The sequence below is a fragment of the Marmota monax genome, unplaced genomic scaffold (genome assembly GCF_021218885.2).
Source record: "Marmota monax isolate L192 unplaced genomic scaffold, Marmota_monax_Labrador192_F-V1.1 WCK01_AAM20220418_F8-fsc00001, whole genome shotgun sequence".
Taxonomy (NCBI): Eukaryota; Metazoa; Chordata; class Mammalia; order Rodentia; family Sciuridae; genus Marmota; species Marmota monax.
The window spans coordinates 3,934,289-3,943,074 of record NW_026693777.1 but is presented as its reverse complement, the minus strand read 5'-3'; positions in this window follow the sequence as shown (position 1 = coordinate 3,943,074).

The following is an 8,786-nucleotide window of genomic DNA, read 5'->3' as shown; positions in this document are numbered from 1 at the left end:
GGTTAAAGGATAGTGGAGGAGATACAAAGATAAATAAAATACTCTGATCTGACTGCATTTTCAGTGAAGCCTGAGAACTTTGACTTTTATAATTTGCCATGGTTTTTAGAAAAAGTTGAGACCATTGGAAGAGAAGGTTATTCTTTCCCATGTTGTTCCATCAACCTATTCATTTTATAGCCAGCCATTAGAGCATGCCCAGAGCTATAACTTGCAGCCAATTCATAGTTTATAACACCAGTATCAAAGAGAAGATTTGACTTTAGTATGAATTCCTTAAGGAATATTCACTCATTGAGTTATTTAATATAATCAGATTCTGAAGCTTCTCACGAAGTGGGAAACACTGGTACCAGCCACTGAGGATATCATGAAAATACTTGGTCCTTGTCTTAGTTTGGGCTTCTGTAACAAAGGACTGCAGACTGAGTGGCTTGGAAATACCAGAACTTTATTTCTCACCATTCTGAAGTCTGGAAGTGTAAGCCCAGGGTGCCAGTTTGGTTGGGTTCTGGCATGATCTCTTCCAGTCTGTGAATTTTTGTCTTCTTGTATTCTCACATGGCAGTCAGAGAGCTCTTTGGGGTCTCTTTTATAAGGGGATTAATTCTATTCATGAGGACTCCATTTCATGATCTAATGACTCCCAAAGACCCCTCTTTCTCAAGCCATTATTATGGGGGCTATTATTTCAACATGTGAATTTGGGGAAGAGGAATGTTTAGTTAAACCCTAACAGTCTTGACTTTCTAAGAGCATGGAAGTTTGCAAGTTGGAATATGTTTGTAATGTGGTAAGTGCTTATTGCAGAATGGCTTCTGGACACATTTTTCTAAGTGTTTACTTATTTATGTGTTTTGACGAAACTGAGCTTTCTTCACACCAGGCTCTTAACAAAGGAATAAAATAGCTAGTTGACTTGGTGATGTGGATAGATCCACTTCTCATTTGCCCATCCAAATCAGGACCATAAACTTTCAGGGTCAGCCAGAGCATTTCCCCCCGTAAGATGAAAGCAGTAGAGAGGAGTCTGACTCAGCTGTGTCATCCCTGTCCCTCATTCTGCCTGTTCCAATTTAAGGATGTTAGAGGAGAAAGAATTAGAAATCATCCCAGAGGGACAGGTTTAATGTCTCTGTGATCAGAACTCAGACAGCTTTCTCTCTTCTTCTCAAGGCACATACTCATGCTAACTCCTCACTGGTTCTAACCTCAAGGCTATTAATACACCTGAGCAGAGTAGAAAATGGATGGGCTTATCTCTTCCTAGTTCACTTCTCTCCAAGGTACAGAGGAGAATGCTAATAGCTTGAGTAGACAGGGTTTGGTTATCATGACTTTATTTTTGTCAAGTCTTTCTCATCGGATTCATAGAATATCAATGTGTCATTTATTTCTCTTTCAAAACAAATGATGTGAATAGTGTGCGGTGAGAAAATTTCCAAAACAGAATCACACCCTCCTTTCCTTTCCTCACCTTCAAGGTGAGATCATTATCAACAGAGTTTTAAGAAATGCTCCGTTTCTTGTTAAATGCAACGGCATACCTCTGTTGTAACAGTAAGGACAGACTATTGTGGAATGTACACTTCTATTAGCATCCATATCTCCTACTATTTCATTGATACATTTAATTTTTTCCTCTATAGATTCTAAGTATTATGAAGCCAGAGTTGTGTTATACTTGTCTATACTCCCAGTGACTGGTACAGTGCCCAGCACATGGTGGTTGGGTTTAATAAATGTTGGGTGAGCCAATATATGTTGGATGAAAAGGTGGATATTTTTAAAAATTACCTAGTTATAATGGAATTCCACTGTATAATTTTTGTCTCATGTCCAGTTTCAAACAAGTCATTTTTCTTGTCTGAAGAAGATGATAGTGTCATTTTATCGTCTTTTGATTAAATCAAATGTACCAGCAATTCTTTTCAAATATATCATCTTATTATTCTGCAGTTCAATCCTAAGTAACGAGGAGCTCTGAATTCTAAGGGACAAAAGTTCTATATCATTCAAATGTATTATACTCAAGATAAAAATTTCTTTTCTGGTAGAAATTATGCTATTACTTTTAATCAGATGCAAGTTAACATTATTCACAGTAGAGTTTTGTTCTCATTACAAGTCTTTGACTTTCATTTCTTTGTGACCTATTTTTAAAAATAAATATTAGGCAATTGATGTTCCCTCTCAATGAGCTATCCAGAAGAGTAGGTAATGAGATGTACAGGAAGCCAGTTGGTATAGATGGAGCAAGTGATATGGTTATGCCACCGGTGCATCACCATGAGTCCTCTCAGCATGGTGATCTGAGGTGATTTATTAGTATTGATGTGTTTATGCGTCTACAGCCTACTAACGAACATGACTGGTGAGTTACCATTGGTGACAGTGAGCTTTCTTAGGGAATTTTATTTAAATAGCCATTGATACTTATTGTATTCCAACTTCCTAAGAGTTGGAAGAATCTGTTATTGTTAAATGTAATAGCATATACTTTTCAGATGATTGCAATTGGAAAACCAAGTTAATTTGATTATATACTTGGCATGTAATGTCATAAACTAACTTTTATGTGTAAATGTTTATTATTAACGTAAGTTAGTCCCCTAATAATAAAATTATACTAATTTTGAAAATTGTCCTTGATTTAAAAATGTGATTTTCCTCTTCAGATTATATCAGAGGACATATTTCATAAATATCAACATCTTTCAAAAGTAGCCATCTTTTACTTAAGACTCTGGAAAATTAGGGAACTCATAATTCATCCAGTTTCTAAAGATAAAAGCTTCTGTCCATTTTGTATTTATTTATTTATTAGGTCTGTAACTCTTATCTAATGCTTAGAAACCTCAGAAAGCATTGCTTCCACTCTGGCTTGGAGAATTATACTTGGTTGAAGGAGAGAAAAAGGAGAGGGTAGAAATGCTGGTCCCGTTCTGTTTCCCCTTCCTAAGCTACTACAAGGGATCTTGCAGATATCTATAGGTACTGAGTTAACATATAAAGTTTTGCCTCCCATTTATTTTTCAGAGTGTGTTAGATACTACTGGAATAAAAATTAATTCTCTAAAAAGTGTAATAATTTTAATAAAAATGTAAATTATTTTAGCATTAGTACGAAACTTCAAATTAGTGAGTATGGCAGTGATTGATGAAAATTTGAGCACTGGCAAAAATGTTAGAATTGGAAAGATTCTTCAGCTTGAGAGATAGAATTATTACCTGAAAATCATTTCATTAAAGGTAAACATTTGTTTTATTCTCTAGATTCATACTTCATGTAAAGTCAAAGTTGAAAATAAGATAATTAGTTCTAGTGGAATTTGTGAATCTGCTCCCATAAAGGTTGTCTAAATGTTCCCAGATGTTATGATTAATTTTCATTATTGCTCTTAGCTTACCTTTAGTTCCCACTTTTTTCCCCCTTATCTTTCCTTGTTCTACTAGAATAAATCCTACTTCTTGCGTAGGGTCTAAGGAAATATTAGAATTACTTGTAATGGAAAAGTCTTATTTGAACCTCATTCGCTTCTTCTCTTTCTGGCTGAATGTCTCCTTATTCAGGTTACTTTTACTGTTGTCTTTTACACTGAGTTGTTTGGAAAAATGAATTGCAGTCTCAGCCCTTGGACATTTAAATATTATTCCTGTAGCCTGCAAATCCTCTGAACATCAGTCTTTGATTCTTTTGTATCCAAGCTTAATTGGCAGCTGCTTTCCTCTTATTGATTATATTTTATTATACTTTAAAATCAGGATTCTGGAAAACTGAGATTGAGGTGAGCTTAAGGCATTTAGGGACACCTGTGTTCTTTCAGTGACTATAGGGCTAGAATGAATGGGTTGCTTTCTTCAAGCCTGAAAGGCTTGTGATAAGCAATTTCTAAGATGGTTTCCATTGAATGCCATTTCCTAAGAAGTATGCTGTTTACACCCTTGTGTGTTCCCTTGAATGTGGGCTGAACCTAGTTATTTGCTTCTAATGAATAGAACGTGCCAAAAGTAATGAGATACCACTTCTGAGATTAGGTTACAAGAAGACTGTGGCTTGTACTTGCTTGTTCTAAGTGAAGACAACTGCCTTGATTTGAGTCACTTGATGAATGAGGGATGCCTCAGTTCAGCAATCTGTGGGAAACAGAATCCTGTCAACACTGTATGGATGGCTTGGAAGTGGGTCCTCCCTCGGTTGACCCTTTGGGTGAAATCACAACTTCAGCTAAGGACTAGAGCATTGTCCTGCTAGAGACTTTTGGAAAAATTACTCAGAAACTGTGAGATAATAAATATTTGTTGTTTTAAGCTGCAAGTTTTGTAACCACTTGTTATACAGCAGTAGATAACTAATCCAAAGGGTTAGGGGAGGAGCAATTACTGGACACAGAGAAGGCTGTGTGGAGATCTGGCAGGAGCTGTGGCTTTCAGTCACGGGTCACACCCAGTCCACAGGGACCTCAGGGAATAAGCACTCTGATTTCACTTCCTGTCTCTGGGTCCTGCTGTGGTTTCCTATTTGCTAAATGCTGCCAGAAGATAGGAGGTAAAAGATACCTTTGATGAGGGCCACATAGATCAGCCTCCCATGGTTCAGGGCAGGGCAGAGAAGACGGAGTAGATCTGGAAGATACTTGGCATGTGCAAAGAAATAAACCCACTTTCACTTATCATTTAGCTTAAGAGCCCTTTTTTAAAAATGCAATCATGATCCTCATTTTGGGGTTATCATTTCCATGCAGTTTTAAAATTTTGTCTATTTACATTTCATGATCAGAGTGGCCTGCATACAGTATGTCAGGCTATGTCAGAATAGTGTTTCATCCATTCTTTTATCTTGTTATTTTTGTAGACAAGATTGCCAATCTGGTAGACCAAGACAGTCCTACTCAAATTATGCTGGCTAAATTGAAAAATAATGTTGTTCAGTTTTTTCACCTATAGAAAGGGTCAAAAAACTTACTGTAAAGGGCCAAAAAGTAAATATTTTAGACTTTGGGGGAGGGTGGCTATAAGATCTGTCACACTTTCACCTCTGGTACTATGATAGGAAGCAACCACAGACAGTGAATCAGTGTGTTTGTTTTCCAGTAAAACTTTATTTATAAAATCAAGTGGCAGGTCCTTGTGCCCTCAGGGGAAGAGATAGTTTTGAGAATAAAAGCCTAAAAGGGTCCTGTTAGGATAGGAAAAGAAGCTGTTTAGGGAGTCCTCTAAAAGTGGGTAATGTTGAGAAGAGGGAGGTAAATCAGAACTTTTAAGAGGAGCTGAGCATTGGGAGCGAGCAGGGAGTACAGGGACCAAAAGTATAGTGATGACTGATGCTCTATCAGAGTACCAGTGGCTTGTTTGGGAGCCTAACAGCCAACACAGTCCCTGTGGTCTGGAGGGGAGCAGTGGGGTGGGTGGTAACTTGAATGGAAGTTCAGCCTCGTGTCCTGGAGCACAGTGTCATTGAACATAGTGAACTGTGGCCAACCCGGAGCTGAGTGATTCTGAGTGATTTCACCTATACACAGGAGCAGATTATCAGTGGGGAACTGGTAGGGAAAAAATCCAGGAAGGTGTATGCATGGGGATCAGAGAGAAGAGAAGAGGTTCTGTAGGGATTTTTTTTTTTTTTTAAATCTATCGAACTATTGGTCTAACCAGTGAATGGGACATATCCTGGCCCAACAAGTATGAGGTCCTGGGTCACATGAGCATTGTATAAGTAGCTGCTTTAGTTTTCTTTACATGCAGCTCCCAACCTTCATCTACTGTGCAATGCCAGTTTCCTTTTGTCTTATTTCTCTCTTTAAATTTGTGATTCAAAAAAGTTCTATAAAACACAAATCCTAGAATATGTTTTGAAATAAAACAAAGGGGTTCTATAATCAAAGTTTTCTAAAGGGAGACACTTCCTTCCAAAAGAACTCAATTGCTATAAGACATTGAGTTACTTTAGCTTGGTAGCTAATAACAAAATATTGAGTTCTATGAAAGGAATTGTTTTGTTTAGAAAAATAGCTTGGGAAGCAGTTGTGACTTTATTGACACAGATCGAAAGAGGAGAAGAAATAAATAATCTGATATTTAAAAAAATCAAGGCTACATTTGAGAAAAGCCAAGAACAGTAGAAGATAGAAGAAAGGTGGGAACAAAAAGGAGGAAAGAAATTAAGCAATGTGTCAGGACCCTGGAGTAAATGGACATTGGTGGCCAATGAGAAATTCCTGGTGGAGGGGTGTCTGGAGGACTTTTAAGATGGGAGATGTCTAATCATTGATTCCAGGTCATTTGCATTGCTATGATGTATTGATCTTTGCTTCTCTAAACCATCAGGAAAGCCTGATGTTTCTATGGAGATTTGCTTGGTGCTCTCAGGGGAAATAAAGCGGCAGCTAGGATGCGTGACAGACTTTGCATTTATACTTTGGCTGATGCCATGAGGAACAGAGATGTTCTATGAAGAAGGGCATATGTCCAGGAGTTACACAGGAGAAGATGTAATGTGGATGGCAGTCCTTGAAGAAAGCTAGGGTGACTCAGATAAGAGCAAAGTTGGCTCTGAGCCCTTTTTACCAAATAAACCAAAAGGAGGTGAATAAATGACACCTAAGTCATATTCTCCTCATGGATTCAGGGTGCTCAAAAATTCTGAGAAGTCCTAGAATAAAAACAGCAATTGGATAACAAAAGCAAAATGGGCTTACTTTTGTTTAATATAGCATTCTTCAAATTTACTTGGCCATATATCCCTTTTCTAAAACCTACTATCATCCTGTAGAGCTAGTATGCTAAGGAATATTCTTCACCTTTAAATCATTTTTCTGGTTATAATAACCCTCTCCCTTTTGTACCAGAGATTGAACTTAGGGGCACTTAACCACTGAGCCATATTCCCAGTCTTTTTACTTTTTATTTTGAGAAAGGCTCTTGCTAAATTGTTTAGGACCTTGCTAAGTTGCTGAGGCCGGCTTTGAACCTGCCGTTCTCCTGCCTCGGCCTCCCCAGGTACTGGGACTACAGGCATGTGTCACTGTGCACTGTTCCTGGCTTACTTTTTTTTTTTTCAGTACTGGGGATCTAACTAGGGGCACTTTCCCACTAAGCTACATCTCCAGCTCTTTCATTTATTTATTTTGACACAGGGTCTTTCTCAATTGCTGAGGCTGGCCTCAAACTTGTGATCCTCCAGCCTCAGCCTTCAGAGTTGCTGGGATTATAGGTGCATACTACCATGCTTGGCAATTAAACCCTTCTTTTAAAAATAATCTTTAAAATCCTTAACTAGAGACTTTTTAAGTTGACTCTTTTGGACATCACCTCCAAGAAGTCCAGACCTAAAGCTGAAAGGAAACATGAGAATAATCTTATGGATTGGTAGGGCTTGGCAATAGACTAGGCATCTGAGTGGGGAGAGAGGAATCAGGTGATGCTCAGGTTGCTGGTTTGTGTCACTGGGCAGATGGTGGAGCATTTCTGGGGTTAGGAGTGTTTGGAGAATGGGCAGGCATTGGGGCCAGGGTCGAGATTAAAAATTCTGTTTTGGACATAGGGATTTGGGATGTCTGAGATCTCCATGTTGAGATATCAAGTAGATGCGAGGATATACCAGTCTGCAACTAGGAGGAGAGAGTTGAGTTGATACTTTGGTGGATACCTTTTGAGGCTTGTGAGAGGATGAGTTTTGTTTCCTATGGTTGATTGGCAAGTCTAGATTGTTCACAATGTAGAGAAGGAGGATTCTTTTATTTTTTTTGAGGATTCTTAACTCTAAATTTTTAGCTTACTTCTGCTACGTTTCAGTGTAGTATTTCTTTTTTTTTTTAGATGTTGATGAACCTTTATTTTATTCATTTATTTATATGTGGTGCTAAGAATTGATCCTAGTGCCTCACACATGCCAGGCAAGTGCTATACCACTGAGCCATAACCCCAGCCCTCAGTGTAGTATTTCTTGATGGAGGGTGGGAAGGGAAAAGATATTGCTTGAAAAGATTTTTTTGGGGAAGACTGATAAAATTGTAACTGTTATTAAGAGTAGGCTATAAAAATACAAATGCAGGCAACTGCATCCTCTATTAACAGAAAAATTATGGTATGTCATGGTTTATTCTGAAGTTTATTGCCACAAACATTGAATAAAATATGTTGTGACATTATATTGACAGCCTACTTCTACCAATAAGTTGGGCACCAGAAAATTTATGCAGTGCTGTCAGTTAAGCCACAATTCCTGGTATAATTCTCAGTAAATATCATTGAAAACCATTGGACAAAAGCAACATGATGTGGTTGAATATTTGAGCAAGAAGAAGCTTTTCCATATAGCTACACTGTTATAGAAGGCATTTCAAATTTGGATTAAAAATGAGTCTGATCTCTTGGTATTTTCTTTAGGATGTCCTAAGACATTGTAGTATAAATTGTTGTGGGATGGCCAGATTGAATGGTGTTGGGTGAAGTGTCTCAGTTTCGCCAGGTGGGTTGTGAGGTTAACTATTATCAGCTGTTTATTCCTTTGTGTGCAGAACCATTTGATTCTACTGTGAATTGTTCAGTTATTTCTCAGATGAATATATTTGGCTTCTAAGCTATAGATTTTTATGGAATCAATTAACTTAAGATTCAGCTACCCAGCAGGCTGAATACCACAGTATCATTTTTGTTTTTTTATAATAAAAACCTTTTGTTCAAATTTCAGGGAAGGAATATAAAGAAATGAAATCTTGACTCTATAGCTAGGATCAATTGCTTTAAAATAGCACAAACCGGCACATAGTGGAAACTCAATAAAT